General features: G+C 39.7%; 1 protein-coding gene across 5 annotated transcripts in view; it reads right to left on the minus strand.

Annotated features, from left to right (window-relative positions):
- The window catches only part of ZNF438 (zinc finger protein 438), a 100039-nt gene that overhangs the window by 44822 nt on the left and 34155 nt on the right, over window positions 1-21062 (minus strand). The window contains exons 4-5 of one of the 5 annotated variants that reach the window (XM_073334394.1): window positions 19335-19541; window positions 6043-6150 (exon numbers count right to left, since the gene is read on the minus strand). The exons of 3 other annotated variants lie outside the window; for them this stretch is intronic. The gene's annotated coding sequence lies outside the window, so the exon portion shown is untranslated. Of the gene's footprint in view, window positions 1-6042; window positions 6151-8564; window positions 9433-19334; window positions 19542-21062 lie in introns of those variants that run through there. One more of the 5 variants, XM_073334396.1, reaches the window with a different exon arrangement.

A 21062-nucleotide genomic window follows, 5' to 3' on the forward strand; every position in this document is an offset into this window, starting at 1 on the left:
AGCCTGGCTGATATTTGTGGGCTATTTTGAATGGCGTCTATGAGAGTGATTTAGGATAGGAACCTGTATTGAGATAAGGCAGCTTTGGCCTGTAATGAATCAAAGTCGGCCCCTATGAATTCCAGGCATTGCACTGGAGTGAGTTGACTTCTAGGAGTCGATCTGTAGATCCAGTTCCTTAAACAAGTATATGGTAGCGTCAGTGACTTGGTGAGCCTCTTGGAGAGATCAGGCTTTGAGGAGGCAATCATCCAGGTAAGGGTAGATCATTATCCCTTGAGAATATAAATGAGTGGCCACCACTGAGAGAACCTTGAAAAATACTTTTTGGGCTGATGATAACCCAAAGAGGAGCACTCCATATTGGTAGTGGTTGTGTCCTAGAGTGAATCTGAGAAATTGTCTGTGAGCCAGTAAGACTGAGATATGAAAACGGGTGTCCTGGAGATCAAGAGCCAAAAATCAGTCTCCCTGTTCTAATGTTGGAATGATCGTTGATAAGGTGACTATCTTGAATTTTTGAGGCTTGAGAAACTTGTTGAGAGATCTGAGATCTAGGATGGGTCCCCCCAACTTCCCTTCTGGTTAGGTATTAGGAAATAACTAATGTAGAACTCTTTGCCTGGTAGATGTTTAGGTACTGGTTCTATGGCTCCTAACTGCAGTAGGCGATCTATTTCTAGTCATAGTAAACTCTTGCGAGAAGGATCCCTGAAGAGGGATGGGGAAGGGTGTTGTGGAGGGGGTAGTGAAGTAAAATGGATGGAGTACCCGGTTCAAATGATCTTTAGGAACCATCAGTCCAATGTTGTGTGTTCCCAGGCACTGCAGACCACCACCAATCAGTAGTCAAATGGGTGTGGAACAACGGTCAGTTGTGTAAATCGCGAAGAGTGACCTAATAATGAAGACTGAAGGCCAGATGGTTTGTGTTTAGGGAAGAGAGGCAGTAGTCTTCTTGGTGAAAGGCTTCATGCCCTCAAATGGAGGTCCTTGACTGTGGACTGTACCTCTTTCGGGAAGCCCAACAAACAGAGCTCTGATGCTAGTCACATCACCACAGCCATGGAGATGGACCTAGACACTGTGTTGCCTGCTTCGAGGGAAGACTGCAGTGATGTCTTTGCCATTAGTTGACCCTTCTAGATAATGGCATTAAATGAGTCATGATGTGCTTCTGGCATTTTTTTTCCAATAAAAGTCATTCAGTTTTGAGTAATTTATAAAATCATATTTTGCCATGAGGCCCTGATAATTGTCAATATGGAATTGTAGAGCAGCTAAAGAGTATGCTTTTGTACCCAAAAGATCAAGGCGCTTCCAATCCCTATCATAGGGAGTAGCCCTTGACTAGTGTTGGCCATGTAAGTTGATGGCATCGGGTGGCAGGTGGGATAACAGGAATTCAAATACTTTGGTGGGGATATAGTATTTTTTGTCTGCCCACTTGCAGGTTGGTTCCACTGATGTTGGGGTTTGCCACACTGTCTTTGCTGGATCTAAAATGGCTACATTAATTGGTAAGGTGATTTTCAAAGAGAACAAAGAGTGGAGGATGTCATGAAGTTGATGGAGGAAGTGAAGGATACCCATCAATGGTATTTGGAGGGTGTCTCCCACCCTCTTCACCCTCCCCGCTCCCGGAAGAGATGGAAGTCATCTGCCAAAGACCGTGGAGGAGGCATGACAGCTTCGTCTGGAGTGGGGGAGGATATGGTCCTTGGTGTCACTGCCTCCTCAGTACCAGCTTCTTTTTCCTCTATGTTTCGAGGCGGTTCTGAAGCTTTGGATGCTGCGGTCAAGGGGATGTGCCTTGAGGTGAGCTCAAAGCCCGAGGCTTGCTGGCAGTGCGCCAATATGGCCATGGGAGTGGTGGTGGCTTAGAGCCTGGGGATGGTGCCCAGGGGTGGCAGTACCAAAGTAGTGGTGGTGGGGTCATCTGCAGGTGTATCCTTGGGCTCTGTTGGTAATAACCACCATATGGAGCTTAGGAGGAGTAACACTACATCATCTGACTCACTGTATGAACCCTCACTAGAGAGCAGAGGGGCATGGCATGGCAGCAGGGATACTTCCCATGCTTGGTAAAGGCTCATTGCAGAGGTTTTGGTACTGAGAGGTGGGGTCTCTGGAGTGGCAGGATTCCACCAGTACACATTGTCCTGGTGGCGGGGGGTGGGGACCTTGTCTGCACAGGTCGCTCCAGTGCTGGGTGAGGCGTCAAGGGTGGTATTGACATGGGATCACATATTGGTGCCTTCTTAGAGAAGTGTTTAGTCCTGTCTTTGTCCGTTGGTACCATTGACTTGGTGCCCATGCCTATTGGGTCCGTAGGTCTTTTCAATGGTATCTGCTGCTGAGGATTTCTTCAAGCCCTGGGTACCGGACTGGGGGGGGGGGGTCTCAGTATGTGTGCTGGAGAATGCCTACGGCTATCTTGGGACTCACCGTGGGGACTTCCCGCTCTCTTTTTCTATGATTTGTGAGAGGCATCAGTGGCTTGTTTCTTCAACTTACTGCTTTTAGATGTTGACGGCTGTGGGGAAGACTCACGTCTGCCAGGTGACCAGTGACACAGGTTCAGAGAGGGTCAGAGCGCGGTCTCTGTGAAGATGATCTTCTGCCTCATCTCCCTATCCTTACAAGACTGGGGCCTGAACTGCTGGCAAAGACCACACTTTTGTTGAATGTGGCCTTCCCCAAGGCAGCAAATGCACTTGGGAGCGCTAGTCTCTGACAGCGATTGCCTTTTTCGAGGAGACACAGCGCATGTGCGGGCCTAGCAGATACTGCTACCGAAGTTCTCCGATCAGGAACACAGGGATGGAAGCACACCATGGGAGCAGCCATGGAAATACTACTCGAAGAAGAACAATTATTAATTGATGTTAACTCTAGGTTAACCTTAATTTAATTAATTGATGTTAATATCTGAACTCCATTTGTTACATTTTTCAGTTCAATCAAATATTTACTGATGAAAACCTGCTGAAATTCAGATTGTAATCCTTTCTGAAGATCAGTCACAGAATAAGTTTACAGAGTACACTGTAGTAACTCCTGCAATATTAATCAATGTTTACCCCCTATTAGCCCAATCTGGCATCCTATTTTGTGTTCTCTTCACTGTCATTTGTTAGCCTTCTTAAGTTTACAGAATAGATGAGCACAAACTTTACACAACAGCTCTGAAGTTACTAGTAAAAAAAGGTCTAGTTTAATACCAGTTAGAAAAGGATAAATGCTCTTTAGACTGAATAAAACTACAGGTGAAGTTCTTCAGATTTCCCTCATTATTACATTTTCAGCAGCTCATATGATGCACACTTATGGCTTGTTGAAGACAGAGGAGCAGTGTGCCTGGAGAGCTGTCTAGTGGAGCTGAGACGGTCTCAACTTCCAAGCTTTCAGTAAAGTTGTCAGAGAGATCAAACCACGCAGTCTGCAACTGCAGGTTCTTCCTCTTCCCTGTTGAGGAAATCCACAAGGCAGGTGGAACTCAGGGTATTAAGAGGTAGCATAGTTGGCAAATGAGAAGACTCTGACAGGTGGTCATTGAAAGATGGTGTCAGACAAAACACTAAGGGCATAAGGCAAATAAATCCCTACCTAGAGGGAATTTCGATGACTCTCTTTTGGGAATGAAATTTAGTTCTGATCATTTAACGAGCAAGGTGATATGAAAAATAAAGTAGTTTTATCCCCAACTTACAAACACATTAGTAAAAAATTGTTTATTTAAAAATAAAGTACTATTGTCAACATACATGCAGAACCAAACAGATAAAGTTAGATGGAGACAGACACATTCTTGGAGTTGTATGGATTTTTATGTTTTAATTTCTTTAATGCTTTGTTAATTTGTATTTTTTGCACAAAACACAACCAACTTCGGAATAAATTCATCTTAGTGACCAATTTGATATAAGATTTGAGAATGGTGGGGGTAAGGCGGTCTAACTTTTGCCTCTGACTCCATGAAATTCAGAAACATTTAGGCTATGTCTAAACTACGGACCTTACAGCAGTACAGCCATACCGCTGCAGCTGCACCACTGTAACGTCTCCTGTGTAGTTGCTATATGCCGGTAGGAGAGAGCTCTCCCGCTGGCATAATTAAATCACCCCCAACAAGTGGTGGTAGCTGTGTTGGCAGGAGATGGTCTCTCGCCAACATAGCATTGTCCACGCCAGCGCTTTTGTCATTGAAACTTATGTCGGTTAGGGGTGTGTTTTTCTGGGTTTAGGGGGAAAAACCCAGTGTGCCCCCCATTTTGTGATGGTCTATGTCACTCCAAAACATTTACATGAACTAGAATGTTTTTTGCAACTAGAAACATTAGATTCTAATTTCAATCTGTGAAAGAAAACAAACTCTTCTAAAAAGTTAAAAGGGAAGGTTTGAGAACACCAAGGTTGTTGGTATGCCTATAATGGCAACAATATGAACGTCAATAAACTACATTGTTTTCTTCATGTTTCCATAGACTAGCATTTCATTTGTTTCCTTTGCAAAAGCTATCTCAGTAGTGTTGTTTTTAACATCATTGGCTGTAGCCCTGTGTTTGTTGCAATTCTGCTGCAGTGAAATCCACCCTTACCACTAAATAGTGTTACAAAATCTAATCTTACATTTAAAAAATATGTCTAGCTTTTACAGTTGTGAAGATAACCTTGAAACCATGAATCAAGTGTAAACCAATCCATTATTTTCTTCCTGAGTCTGCAGACAGCCTGAAATAATAGCTCTGAAAAATGTAAACTACTCATTATATCTCAGTAGGTTCCCGGAATCTACAATCATGACAATACTTAACCGATTCAATTATGATCAACTTAACAGAAACATCAAGCTAATGTTCTTGACCCACAATCTCACATTGCCTCCCATCAATTTTCCTTCTAATTTTTTCATCTCTGCAAAATGAATGACTACATAAGGTCTAGTTTAAAATCATCTGAACAAATTACCATTTCCCCCCTTTTCCTCATACTAGTTTACACTTTCATTCATTCATTCCATATCCAAATTATTTGCTGGGCCTTCTCAGTCACTCACAATCTACCCCACTCTACCTCTTCTCTCTACCTCACACAACTTCTCCTGTTACTTTCAAAAATAAATGCTACCACCAAAACAGAATTTGAAAAGTAGTATTCAAAGCAGTATTTATATTTTGTCCAATACATATTTAAAATATAATATGCCTATACTGGAAAAAAGTATAGGAAATTTTCTAATGATATCTTTTTATTATTCTTGTATGTATTTCCTATTTGTTAAAATTAGTACAAACTACAGAATTTGTTGACCTTTCTGCCACATCTGTAAAAAAAAGTAATAAATTAGTTTTTCAAAGGATAAAAACATTTTCAGATATCAAAATATGGTTAATTCATTAGTTATAAGACTAATTTATATTGTTAAATATGACACACTTATATGTTAAAGCAATTTTTGTAAAAAGTTTAGCTTTGAAAAATATTACCTCCACCTTTCATGTATTTTCATTCCCTAATTCTTCTATTTTCTCCTTATCCTGATGAACAGCAGTCATCAACTCATATTGCATATACATGCAAGATAATCTAAGTATATTCCTTCATAACTAATACCAATGCCATTTTCTGGATCCATCAGTACGTGAACTTGCACAAAGTAATATAAATAATAAATTATGTTTCCCATAAACCAACCATTCACATTGAATAATAAAGCAAGGAAAAGTTGAGTTACATCATGGGAATAACTTTGGGCATGATCCTACAAGATTCTGAACACCCTCGGCACCCACTGACAGGATATTTTCACCACTTTACAGGATCAGGCCCAAAGTTATTGCCAGAAGTACAGCATATTGAAAAATATCTACAACTGTTTCAACAAAATAAATTTGGATTAGATTATAAATAGTAGTTGACTGAAACATAATAAGACTGCCCAAGTTTTAAGCTGGTAGGGGAAAAAATACACCATCCAGAGGGCAAAAGAACATATCAAGTTTTTTGGGGGGGTTGTTTTCGGTTAAAAAATGTATTTACCATAGCTTGGAAACTTGGAAAGTTCTTAACTTCAGTCATGTCAGAAGATTTCAAGACTCTCTCTAAATTTTGTTCTCCTAATTCACATCACTCCTGCAGGAAAGCCATCTTTACAACATGCAAAAAATAAAACTGAGTTAACGCAACATTTAAAAGGAAACTTTCTACACTGTATACATTATGGAGTGAAATATTTCAAAAACTGCTTACATAAAGTTAGCTTTCAATACTGATTTTGATAATATAACATTCAATTTGTTACTCAGTTACTATTCCAAAAATATTTTAAACTTGCTTTATACTGTAGAGTCTTTTACGCTGTAAACACACTGGGCTAGATCCTCATTTGGCGCAAACTGTCATAGCACTGAAGTCAAACAGGCAAAAGAAATAACCAGGTCAATGTAGCATGAATTCATTCTCACATGTCCTCAGCCCCAAAACTACTCAGAATAAAACTATATTTCAGGTGCTCTCTTGTGGGAGAGGAGTTAAATGTCAAGGAAGGTTGACATGAAGAGAAGTTGCAAGTTTACGCATGCATTTTTCACTTGTATCTTTATTATAGATATAACAGAGGAACTAAAGACTAGAAGGATAGCAGTACCTCAGAGAGCAAAAGGCAAAATTGCTAAGGAGAAGAATGAATTAAACAAAGACTAGCTATCTGTTGGTAAAAGACCAAGAAGTAGCCTTGCATTTATCTGCTGTTGGTATCTTCTCCATCTTTACTAGCTGAGTGAGCTATTAAGAGAGAGAAAGACATATTTCTGGTGGAAATATGCTTTAAGGATACTGCTGACTTATCCATCTGGGTGTTGTGTGTGATGAGACAGACCGACCCAGACCATACAACTGAAAGGACACTAACACCCAGATTTTTAAAGCTATTTAGGTGTTGCTATGCTCAATATTGCCTTGTCTAACTGATTTAGGAGCCTAAATCATTTTCAAAAGGGATTTAGGCATTTAGGAGCCAAAAATTCCATGGACAGTTGACAGGATTTAAACATTTAGGAATTCTGAAAATGAGATGGTCTCCTAAATCAGTTAGATTTTGCAATGCTTAGCACAGGAATGCCTAAATACCTTTAAAAATCTGGGCCTAAAAGCTTATCTATTTTCCTAATTAACAGGTTCCTCTGAACATAACATTTTAAAGGTCTTTGACTTATGACAGGTCTATTTACATCACATTTGTGAATTTGAGTGTAAAGACTTAAAGATATATTTGAGATTTGAGCTCATGCCAGCATAAAAGATCAATAATAGTCGAAGAAAAAACAAACTCCTTTGCCATTGCAAAAAAAGGGTCGGACGCCACAATTAAAGCACGAACTTCACTTATTCCTCTGGTTGATGCAATTGACAATGATCCAGATAAGCAGTGTAATGCTAAACTTTTAACAGCTTCAAAGATGACACCAAAATTCTCTGAAAAGCAGATGAAACATGAACTAGTTCTTCTGCTTGGACTTAATCATTCTGGGCCATTCATAAAAGGAACTCAAAGGCCATTTTATCAGGACACTAACTTCAATTCTTACAAACAAAATGATAAAATATTGTAGGTCAGTTGTGTGAAATTATGCACAGGGCTTAATGATCTTTTTTGACAAACTGAGCAATGAGTTTGGAAGTTTTTAAGGCCCTTCTACAAGTAGGCAAATCATCATGTGCTGGCTATCTAGCAATCCACAAAGATGTTTGAAAACTTGGAAAGGTTAATTTCCTTGTGCAAGACCTTTGATTCAAAACATGGAATTCTTGCCCACTTGAGAGCTACAAAGTTGAATATACTAACAGATTTTGCCAATTTATTAACTTTCAGCTTTCTGACTGAAATTTTCTAGGTATGACCTGTGCCTAAAACGTATAGTATTTAGAAAGTTTGAGCAACAGTGGTCCAGCTGTTTTCAAATGAGATAGATAGGATAGATAAGGATACCACATATGAAACTCAATAGCGCATATTATAACTTCAAAGTATATATTAGTTATTCATGAATAAATAAAACAATAATTCAGGTACTGATAATTTAGGTAGAAAGAGCTCTCTGCTACACTACGTAGAAGATCCAGGTTGGAAGGCAAATTCATGACTGCCAAACAAGACTCCAAAACGGGAGTTGTGTTGCTTCCATGGCTACAAACCCAAAGAGTGGTATTGATGGTAGACTTTTACGAAGTTTATTGAATCCTGAATAGATCAAGTACAAGTTCAACAAGTACCTGGCTATGACATTAATGGATAGCATGAAGGGGAAGAGAGGTATGAAAGAAAGAGAAGGTAATCGTTTCAAAAATGGCCATATCTAAGAAACAAGTAATATTTTCCAATGCTTAACCCAATCTAAGTGCAGCTACATTCCAATACCTTTGATTTCCCTCTTTCTCAACATTAATTTGCATTGTGTTACTGACAATTTTAATATATTAAAATGAAGATTCACACCAATTTTCTTCAACTAACGCCCCCCAACTTCTATTTGCTGTCATTCTGAGGAGTGGATGGGACTCACCTGTGAACTGCTCACCAACAACTCTCCTAATTCAGCCAATGGCAATCATGTTTACATATGACATGGCTCTTCTTTACACTGTAATGTACAGGTGGGGAAAAAAGCACAGAACTATAAGTCGTGCTAAAAATCACTTTTATTATTTTGGTTCATGTTGAGTCCCTTTTCTCCATCTTGTGTCTATATTTTGCCCTCTTAGGTTGTAAGCTCTTCAGGGCAAGAGATCTTTTTTTCTGGATAGTTATATGCTTAGCGCAGTTTGTGCATGAAAACACATTAAAATAATTCATTTCCTGTAATAGAACCAGTGATGTAAATATAATAGGTTAATTCCCTTTTCTGATGTTGGGTACCAAAAAACCCAACAAGATTCAAATTATGAATTATAAACCTTTTGTTTTTTTACGCACTTACGACTAAGACTTCATAGACCTCATTAGACTAATTCACACAATGACTTGCTAAGAAAATTTATTGCCCTTGCTACATCCCCACCCCCACCAGTCTCATCAGATAACAAACTGCACTTTGAAAGAACTGGAAACCTCAAATACTAGGGTTACACATTATGCTGTTAGAGGACTATATAACTAGAATGTCATCTTAAAATTCAGAATAGCAAATTCATACTATACCCTCACTATAATGCCCTTCACAATAGCAAACCTAGTCCCTCGATCCCACCTCCAGCCCTGCCATTGAGGAGGAGGCGGCTGACAGCTCCTCTGGCTCCAGAGCTGCAAGCGGCAAGGTGGGGTGGGGACAGGGGAAGTGGGGAGGAGAACAGAACTCTGACACACCCTCCGGCCCCCGGGGTGTGGGGCGGGGGTGAGACAGAGCAACAGCTCCTCCAATCCCAAGGCCTCAACCAGGGCAGACTTCTCCTCTGGCCCCAGTGCCAGAGGAGTCCTCTGTTCTGCTGCAGGGCTTGAGGTGTCAGCCACCCAACCTCCCCACAGCGGAGATCTTTCCCTATAATGAACCACTGGCTATAACAACCAAATGGCTTAGATCTCATGTCTTATCTGACACTGCTTGAATGGTTTGTATACATGAAACCACTTTAACTCATTATTAAAGCTGGTAAGTCATTTGCCATATGGCACAGATGACAACTAATGAGAGACAGAATGGATATACTGCTAAGATTTATTTAAATAAAAATATGTAATATTTGATAAATATTTGTGACCTAGTGCTGGGCAACAGCACCTGATCCAACACTCTGATTGCTGCAACTCCAGGTAGTTGCCCCAGAGCACATCTGACCATGGGAACTGATCCCAATTGATAGATTGGGATAGGCTGGATGGAGTTAAAAGGCTAATTAACTCATTTGCATAGATGGTGCAAAAGTCACAGGAAGTGCGACCAGGAAGAGGAAAGTGAGAGTTGAGTGATAGAGAAGGAGAGCTAGGCTTGCAGACAGAGCCATGAGAGATTTCTCCCCTCCTTGGCTCAAGAGCTGAGGGCTCCATGTTATTGTTGGTATGAGGTGACAGTCTGAAAAGTTGGTGGAAAAGAACAGTGTAAATATATTGTTTTACCCAAAGGTCTCTGAACTGTTTGTGGGGCTACATATATGTAGGACTGAGTCTGCCCTGCCACACCCTTCTTTAGAAATGAATCCCTGACAGCACAGCATTACTGACAAAATGCATTTTTATTACAAAGAATATTCTTTCAGATAAACATGCAAAGAATAAATCAAATTATAACCTTATCTTTGTTCACTGCATTTCTTCTTTGTATTACTGTGTTATTTTTATTGCACAAATAATCCCTGCCAACATAACTTCCACATCTGAATCCTCACCCATTGGCTTGTTTTAAATATGTTAAACAAGAACACTGAGTTTCAAAGAATAACAGACATACTTAATATAAGTATCCTCAAATCATTTTCACTGCAAAAAAATATGAAATAAATAATAAAAAATTATCTCTGGCTATTCTCCAGGACCAGCTGTGACGCTCAGACAAAGTTATGCCAGGGAACATTTTTTCTTGCTCTGCAGGCCTCCAACTTTTCTTTCGATTCGTTAAAGAATATGTATCTTGCTAATTCATTCAGTAAGATCTCAAGCTGAACACAACTGGACCAAATTAGTACTTTGATAAAAAATAACGAAGGATATCCAAGGTGCTGAAAATGCTAGGTGTTCATGATTTCATAAACAGGACCTTTACCTCCAAGTCCTGAGAGCTGTGTTAGGAGACAACTTGCCAATTACAAATTCCATCTTTCAGACAGATAATGTCTGGAATCAGGGCCTGCAGCACAGCTAATCTCCAAGCAGCCTCATCAGTACAGCTGGTCTGCTGCAGGCTACCCGACTGGCCAAGCTACATGGTTCGCTGGAGGGACCAGCAGCTCGCAGGCTGCTCAATGCTCATGCCGACTGTTTTTCCTGCTTCTGTGTTACTTTACTCCAGCTAACTCCTGCCTTTCACCCAGACTTGCCTCTTTCTTGTCTGCTACTCTGCTCATTCCAGTTCCTGACCTCCAATTTAAACACTGGCTCCAGCTTCTGACTACTGACTCTGGCTTGACCGCTGGCTCTGGTATCTAGCTTCTGACCTCCAGCTTGATCTTTGGCTCCAGCTTCCAACTACTGACACTAGCCCTTGGCTCATGACGCCAGCTCCAACCACTAAGTCTGACGCCTGTTCTGACCACTATACCAGACCACCCTCACCACGATCAGCTGATAGATAAAACCAAAGTGCCACTTCCAGTGATTAAGTCTCCTAAGTAACTCTACTTCCCATTACTGCTACTAATGGTATTAGACCCTCCATTTTGGCCAAATTAAAACTTTAGCAATTATGTTCACACTTCATAAATTCCCCCTGTAGTTTCAATTAGATATAATATGCTTCACTGTCATAAATTGTTACCACATTTCACATGAGATAGTAAATAGCTCATATATCCAGTTTAATTTGTAAAATTATATCGTGATCCTTCAAGATTTAAAGATTTGCAGAAATGTATGAGATTATTATGGTGTCTATTTGCTTTCAGAGAAGACCCAGTTTTAAAAGCACTATTAATGTGGACAAATGTCCAATATAGTCTTCATAATCTCAGTTCATCCTAAAAGTAACTAATGGCATCAAATATTAGGAAATGAAGATTCAGAAAGGAAAAAAAGCACCTTTGAGTTTTATTTGGATTTGATTCAATTCTCAAAGCAGTAATTTCCTCCAAAAACAATACAGCAGCTGTCAAATAATTCATAGATAACAGTCCCTCTTAGAATCCCTGATATGGTCCTGTTCTTTACACTATACTTCTATGGAATATGGCATTTAGATGAATCAATACTCCTCTAGATTGGTTTCTTCTCCCACCACGTGTTTCAACTCTCTCACAGGGCACTCACACGAAGCATCTAATTATTGCAGAACAGTCTCAGATTGATCATTTTATAAAAGTTGGCTATTCTCTTCTTACAAGATCCTATCACCACCCAGTTAGTTTGGTCTTCAAAACATCAGACTAAATAGAAACTCGTTGATGTCAACAGAAGAGGCTGTTCCTGGTTTATTTATTTTATTTTCATTCTGTTAGATTTTTAGAATATGCTCACAAAGCCTGAGGTGCTTCACCACATTTTTTAAGCAAATACACACATTTTTCAGCTTCTTAGTAAGATTCCATGCTCTCTACGAGCTATAAAGAAAAGAAGACAGAACAAAGAAGTCAGTGGAACATTTAAAAATCTAGAGAAGATACCATCTACCACCACAGATCAAACATATATGTCCACATTGCTGGAAAAGAATTTGTTAATTTATTAAACCTTCCAGAAAACATGATCTTTTTTTTTCCCCTGTGAAGGGAATAAAAAATTCAAGATTGCAACATGGCAAATCAGAACTTAGACAGTCCTTGGATGTGAAACCGCCTCCTAAAGGACATCCATAGGATTGTACCTTCTTGGCTGCTTTTAGAGCATGTTGTAAAGTGCATGTTAAGTTTCACTGCCACCATTTTTAAGCACTCTTTTGTTTTTGCTTTTTATTTTAATATTTGTAAACACCTATTTCTTTTTATTCTTTTGATTAATTGGGACTTGGTTCTCTTTGTTCAGTGGGGTGCTTTGCCTGATGGCTTTTGGGCTCATCGTTTATATAATCTTTTATATCATATATCATCAAATATATAATCTTCCATTTCAGTTTTGGAGTCAGATTTTAAGGCCAGAAGGGGCCATCATGATCATTTTAATCTAACTTCCTGCATAACATATGTCAAAGAACCTCATCCAATAATTTCTGCATCAAGCCCATAACTTGTTTAACCTTTAGAATAACCTTTAGAAAAGAGATCCAGTCTTGATGTAAAAACTTCAAATAATGGAAAATCCACCACATTCTTTGCTAAATTATTCCAATGGGTAATTAACCTCACTGTTAAAAAATTCTGCCTAAAATTATCCACCTATTAGATCCCATGCTTTTTTTCTGCTACATTAAAGTACCATCTAGCATCAGAAATCTCTTCCCCATGTAGGTATTTACAGACTGAAAAAAAATTCACACCTTAATTTTGTCATGGATAAATTAAATAGATGGAGTTTCTTAAATCTCTCACTATATGGCATGTTTTCCAGATTACAGATAATTTTTGTAGCTCTTCTCTGAACACCTTCCAAAATCCTGTCACCATTCTTTTTGAAGTGCAAACTCTGGACTTGTACACAGTATTTTCGTAATGGTGATGCTGTACACAGAGGCAATATCACCTCCCTCTGGGTAATCTCATCCACAAACAAATTTAACTACCCTCTCTATTCTGAGGACTCACAGATCCATCTCTCTATTCCAGACTCATGGATGTCTAGCCATCAGCGCAAGCTCAACGTGGCTAAACAGAGCTCAGTCTTTCCCTCCATGCCGTTCCTGCCACCTCCTTTCTTGATCACTGTTGATACAACCATCCTGCCTGTCATTCAGCCTGGTGTCATCTTCAACTCGGACCTTCTCGAGGTTCTCACATCCAGGTATATTTAAATCTTGCTAATTCTTTCAGTACAACATCTGTAAGACCCAGCCTTTCCCATCATTCACACAGCTAAAACTTGTATCCAGGCTCTCACCATCTCACCTTTCAATTATAGCAACATCCTTTTCTCTGCCCTTGACAAATGCAATCTTGCTCCACTTATATCCATTCAAAATCCTGCAAAGATAATTTTCCTAGCCCATCACTTTGACCGTATCAGCCCTCTCTTTGCAAACCCTCTACTGGCTTCCCCTTCTATATCACATCAAATATAAGCAACTTGCCTTCACTTGCAAAGCCATTTATGGCCAATCCCCACCCTACCCACCATCTCTCATTTACTATCAAGATATCAACTCCTACCTCACCACCCACTTAATAGTTTTTCAAACGAGCACCTTCACACTTCCTCCCATGCTGCCCCTCATTCTTGGGAGGAGTTTCCCATAAACCTCTGCAAAGATATTTCATTCTACTTCAAAACACTCCTTAAAACACTTCTTTTCCACAATGTCAAAAAAAAAACTTGACAACAGTTAGACCGTGGTATGTGGAGGCCATTGCTAACCATGCTGACCAATATTCTCATTGTTTCCTTATACTCTTTACCTAGACTGTCTGTACCTATCTACTGTCTCATTTTATACTTAGATGATAAGCCCTTGAGGCAGAAATAATCTTTTTATTCTGTTTGTATAACACCTAACATAACAGAATCATAGAATATTAGGGTTGGAAGAAACCTCAGGAGATCCTCAAAGCAGGACCAACACCAACGAAATCATCCCAGCCAGGGCTTTGTCAAGCCGGGCCTTAAAAACCTCTAAGGATGGAAATTCCACCACCTCCCTAGGTAACCCATTCCAGTGCTTCCCCACCCTCTAGTCAAATAGTGTTTCCTAATACCCAACCTACATCTCCCCCACTGCAACTTGAGACCATTGCTTCTTGTTCTGTCATCTGCCAGCACTGAGAACAGCCTAGCTCCATCCTCTTTAGAACCCCCCTTCAGGTAGCTGAAGGCTGCTATCAAATCCCCCCTCACTCTTCTCTTCTGCAGACTAAATAACCCCAGTTCCCTCAGCCTCTCCTCGTAAGTCACATGCCCCAGCCCCCTAATCACTTCCATTGTCTTCCGCTGGACTCTCTCCAATTTGTCCACATCCCTTCTGTAATGGGTGGACCAAAACTGGACAGGGTCCAGGGATATGACTAGGATTCCTACACAATACAGTAATTTAAATAAATAATAATACTTTATATTTCCCTGCTTATATATCCAAGGATTGCATACATTATCTTAGCTAGAGCATGAGCTGATGTTCAATTGGTTATCTACCATGGCCCTTAAATCCTTTTCAGAGTCACCAACTTCCAGGATACAATTTTCCATCTTATAAATGATATCTACATTCTTTGTTCCTAGATTAATTATCTTGCATTTGGGTGTATTAAAATGCATGTTGTTCAAATAAGACACCTTACCAAGCAATTCATGTCAATCTGTATAACTGACTTGTTCCCATCATTTTTTAGTCACTCCACAATTTTTTTGTCATCTACAAGTTTTACCAACAAGAAGTTCATATTTCCTTCCGGTCCTTGATGAAAATATTGACTAACACTGGGACAAGAACAGATGCCTACGGGACCCCACTAGATATATCTCCATTGGATGACAATTTCCCATCTACAATTGCTTCTTATGACCAGTTTTTAATATATTTGATATGGGCTGCACTGATTTTGTATAGTGCTATTTTTTAATCATAAGTGTGCATAAGTAAAAATGCCTTACAGAAGTTTATTATGTCAACCGAGTTACCTTTATTAACCAAACTTCATTGCAACAAAAAAGATACGTTCTTTGATAAAACCTATTTTCCATAAAACCACGTTGATTGGCATCAATTATGCTGCCACTCTTTATGTCTTTACTGATTGCATCTCATATCAACCTTTCCATGATTTTCCTGCAGATCAATGACAGACTAATTGGCCTATAGTTACCTGAGTCACCCCTTTTAGACTTTTTGAATATTGGCACATTCACTTTTTTACAGTCCTCTGGACCTTTCCCAGTGTTCCATGATCTGTTTAAAATCAACATTAATGATTCAGAGAACTCCCTGGCCAATTGTCTTACTACCCATGGTTGCCATTATTGCAGATTTAAAAATGTTTAATAGCTGCTGTTTAACATCCTTCCTCATTACTGATGGGATTGAAATTATTTCATCAACACTGTAAAATATAATACACCATCCTACCTCTTTCTGAATCAAAACAGAAATATTTATTGACTACTTATGCCTTTTCTGTATCATGATTGATAATTATACCATCCTTGTCTAATATCGGACCTATAACAGACAGGATTTTGTTTGATACACACACACAGTCCTTGTTGTCCTTAATTCTAAGGATCATAGATTTTTATCGACACCTTTAGCTTCCCTTACCAATTATTTTCTAACTGCTTGGTATGCATGGCTATCAGCTTCTCCAGTTTTTCTATTTTTCAAAATTATTTTATTTTGTATTGGTACCTTTCACCACACCTTTTCACCAGAATGTTTTTTTAACCAAAGAAGCCTTCTTTCATAACTCAAAGAGCATATTTTGTTGGGTATCTAATCTCTCTTGCGCATTTGAAGAGTAACATTCTATACATACAGTTGTAGGCCCATAAGACATTTCCAAGGCCTCCCTTGTGACACTGGACATTTTCCAATTCACCTTTGAATCTAAATCTGGGGCACAGCATTATGTGTTCAATGATCTGACTGCTCTCACAGAAGTCACACGAAGGGGAGTTCTTTGATTTTCCACTTTTGGCTCAAGTAGCCACATTGTTCATGGTTTGTTCAGGTGTGATTCAATGCAGTCCAAAGTCTGTGTGGCAGGTTGAAACCAGGAGGGTAGCTTCTTGGGTTAGTAATAATGTGCTTGTTTCGAAGGGTAGATGAAGTCCAGACACTTTGCCATTCCCTGGCCAGATCCAGAGACATGAGGTGGTCACTTGTGGTACATAGTGGTTTTCATGATTTCAGGCATTGTTGGGAATGTAGCCAGGAGGGAAGTTCTGCGTAATCTTCAGAGTGTTTAAGTTCTCATGCTCTGGCTATATTTAAGCTGATAGCAAACGCTGAACATGCAGCTAATACAATGATCACTTGCACAAATGGAACCATCAGTTTTTAGTTCAGTGATCAATTAATCTTTATCCATCAGAATAAAGTCTAATGCAGAATTACCCCAAGTTGAGTGCAATGTTTTTGTATTAGAAAGTTATGTGTGATTTTTAGAAATTCTAAGGACATTTCACCAGTGGCAGCATGAGACCTCTAGCATGTGTTTCCCATACTGAAATCCCACATAACATGTTTTTTCATCCTATACATTACAAATAGATGTTTAAGTAGCTGCTCATCCTCTTCCATTATGTCATGTGGACATTTATCTGTCTTGTGATTTATCAGTTAGCACATTGATCCATACACATTCTAGGTCCCGTTCTTCTGAATTTTCAGTACCTGCTAAGGATATGTCTACACTTCAAGCAGGAAGTACACTTTCCAGTTTGAGAAGATGATTGCACTAGCACGCTACAAACAGTTTAGATCTAGAAAAAAGTCCTGAAATGAAATGGAATACTATTGAAAGTCTTCATTAAAAAAAGACAAATGTTTCCTTTGACGCACATTTTCTTGTATGAAAGCTTCATTGCACCTTTCAATAATATATTAAAAAAACAATTCAAGATATATTTTGTAAAGTTGATCCCAGTTTTTGGGATCTACATGGATACTGATGGCTGGCTTGCTACCAATCTTTGCTATCATCTTGTGCAAGGAAAAATAAGATTTAGTCCTGTTTTATGTGCCAAAGTTTATCTCCCATCCCTTCTTGGGGTTTTTTGAGGGGGGAGGAGGAATGGGGCCACAGTGGCTCATAAGTGCCGAAGACATTTATCACCTCTCTCTTGTGGATATTTTTTACCTGTATAAATTTGCTTACTTTATGGAAGCCTCTTGATACATACCATGTAAATGTCGGCAATCATACTAGAATCTTGCATATTTCTATTTAAGGTTAACCTGCTTCAGTGCTGATGACAAACATCCACTCTCAATTCCACTGTCCTTAAGTTAATGTTGGTTTTCCTCTTGGTGAATGCTTAGTTGCATGAATGACAATTGTCTTTATAGAGGCTGAATAGGTAAAACCTCCCAAAAATAGGTTTCTATATTTTGAAAGCTTTGTGTCAAATAAATGTATTGTTTATAAGGATTTCAAAATGAACTGCTTTCTTCAACAAATATTACACTAAGTCAAAAGTATCTGAAAACCTACAGAAGAAAGACCAAATTCATTTATAAGGTTAAATGGTTGAACTTCTTTATAATCGCTTCTGTAATTCAAACTTTTGTACAGATCAATTTTATAAGTAGTTGAGGAACAACATTTACAAATTTAATCCTTTTATTTTAAATTTAAAATATTCTATAGAAAGCACAAGACTTATTCAATACCACACTAGACATCAAAAATGAAACTCTCCCTCCAGAAAGCAGCCATAAATATGTACCATATGGATTTCATAGCATATAAATCATGAAACAATAAACTCTTTAAAAGTATTTTAGAGGAGGCTCTCTAAAAAGACAAACTAGTACTAAAGCTCAAGAACTATACAATATGGAAAAAGAAAAGTAATAAGTGATTGAGGAGAAATTAGGAAGAGATATTAATAAAAGCCAAGAAAAAATTCAGGGGTAGGACAAACTAAATATATTTTAATGAGAAAAAGTGAGTTTCATTCTAAGGATTTCTCAGAAGACAGTTTATAAAGGATCTGAGTTTTTTCTAGATAGCCCTTTCAGTTTACCATTACTTCCTGCACTCCTTTCACCTAGCAAAATACTTTTATAAGTAAAACACTCCAGGCAGCAAGTATTTGTAGAGATTTGTACTTTGTAAACACAGACAATTAAAAAAACCATACAAATTAAACAGGCAAAATAAAAAACCAGGTAACTGTAAAATTTCTGAAAGTATTTTGTCTTCTCAAATGTCAAAAAGAGCACAAGATTTATTTTTCTTTGGCACAGAAGAATGCCTGGACACTCGAAACTAACACTGTGCTTAAACGTTTCTATTTAGCTTCTAACTTTTTCTTTTTTTTAAAGGCAAATCCTCTAATTATTGCTGGCAGCAATAATTTAGCAACAGCTAAGTCCGTCTGAAATCGTTGATTCCCAATAACATGCCAAGTCTCAGTACACAGAAATTTCCCAACTGGACAATAGAAAACTAAGACTGTGAAGGAGCTATTCTAATCACTATACTGGCATTTTTTCTGCAGTTTCTGAAACTGAACTAATAATATACATTATTAACCTTACCATTACTGAAGTTGGCATGCCCTCTTCTTCAATCAGAGAATCTGAATTCTAGTAGCAAAAACTCAATAGTGATCACTGAGTAATTCCCTTGAGAAATGAGTATGAAGGAAACGAGTATGAAATTCCTAATTCTGCATGAGATGTTACAGATATATTAGAATCATTTTGTTATTTGCTTGCTGTCTGTGTTTGGAGTCTAGTTAGAAATAAGAGTTATCTGCGTTCTTTACAGTTAAACTGCTGTGAACGTTAATAAACAAAATTGGATATATGGATGAGGTAATGGAGATCAAGGGTGTTTACAGACTAGTTTTTAAAAAAAGAGATAAGACACTGCCCACCCAGTACCTTGTTCAACATTTTTGCTTCATTAAAATCCAGCGAAGCAGTAAGCAGAATTCGTGAGGTTGGAAACGTCTGCTAGAGTGTGCAAACTTCACATAAACTGTTCAGAAAAAACGGAGCTGTCAACATCTTGAGGATCAATGGCAGACCTATGACACTGATGGCACAGCCTCTCTTTTAGCTTCACGTTGTAAAATAAAACACTGCGGTCTGAAATGTGAAAGAAAAAGTAACTCATGCACAAGATTAAATTATTTACGGACAAAGGGCAAAGACCTGTCTCCCTCCACTGGTACGGAGTGTCTTAAGTACAGCAGAAAGGTTACATTTTCACTGCATGGGGTGAAAGTGGAAGAAGAAGGGCAACCTTCTTTACACCTTTTAATACTAATGGAAAAAAATGTACCTCCGTAGTTCTGAGACAATATGAGGAAACCACTATCTTCTTTTTTTACAGTCAAGGGGATGCTACTCAACACTGCCCACTAACCTAAAATGCAGCACTACAGAAATGAGTGCAATGGTATCTCAAATATGAAGGTCCCAGGCCATAGAAGGTTTTGATTTATAAAGCCAACACAATAAACTCCACCCAGAAGCCAAAAGACAGCCATTCGTGTACACGTCAATCATCATGGTCAAGTCTGAGTCTGATAGAAGAAAATGTCTGGGCTCCTGTGATGGAACTGGGCATTTTTGCCACCATTATTTGGCTTTCCATCATTTGCCATCATCGACTAGGACAGTGGTCACCAACCTGTCTATTGTAATTGACTGATCAATCCTGGAGCCTCAGCCAGTCGATCTTGATCTCTGGACTGCTAAAGTCCAGCAGTACAGCAGGACTCAGAGGCTGCCTGCCTGCCGTGGCCCCATGCCGCTCCATTGGCCAATGGGAGCTGCGGGGGCAGCACTTTCAGGCACCGGCAGTGCACGGCAACCCACTGTCTCCCCCACCCCAGGGGCTGCACACAGAGACATGCCAGCAGCCAGCCGCTTCCAGGAGCGGAGTGGGGCTACGGCAGGCAGCCTGCCTGAGCCCCGCTGACCGGGAACCGCCTGAGGTAAGCACCTCCTGGCTGGAGCCTGCACCTCACACCCCCTCCTGCACCCCAACCCAAAGCTCCCTCTCAGACCCTGCACCCTGTCCCACATCCCAAACCCCTACCCAGAACCCCCCTGCACCCAAACTCCCACCCAGAGCCCACACCCTTCACCCCCTCCTGCATCCCAATCCCCTGCACCAGCCCAGAGCCCCCTCCTGCACCAAACTCCCTTCCAGAGTGTGCACCTCTCACCCTCTCCTGCACCTCGACACTCTGCATCAGCCTGAATCCCCCTCCTGCACCCATACTCCCTCTCAGAGCTTGTACCCCACACTCCTGCACCCCAACCCCCTGCCCCAGGCTCAGCCAATGCACACCCCACCATTGAGAATGTTACAGTGATTTGTGACAATCCCTGAAGGATTTAGGATCTATAAACCACAAATGACATTAATAAAAAGTAAAACTCATGAAATATCCAGTGGATTCTATGAGATTAGATGCAGTGTGACCACATGACACCTGCACCCAAACTCCCTCCCAGTGCAGGACACCTCACTACTGCACCAGGCTCAGCCCGGAGCCCCCTCCCACACTCCGAACCCCTTGGTCCCAGCCCAGAGCCTGCACCCCAAACCCCTGCCCCAGCCCGATGGAAGTGGGTGGGGGAGAGTGAGCGACAGAG

The sequence above is a fragment of the Lepidochelys kempii genome, chromosome 2 (genome assembly GCF_965140265.1).
Source record: "Lepidochelys kempii isolate rLepKem1 chromosome 2, rLepKem1.hap2, whole genome shotgun sequence".
Taxonomy (NCBI): domain Eukaryota; kingdom Metazoa; phylum Chordata; order Testudines; family Cheloniidae; genus Lepidochelys; species Lepidochelys kempii.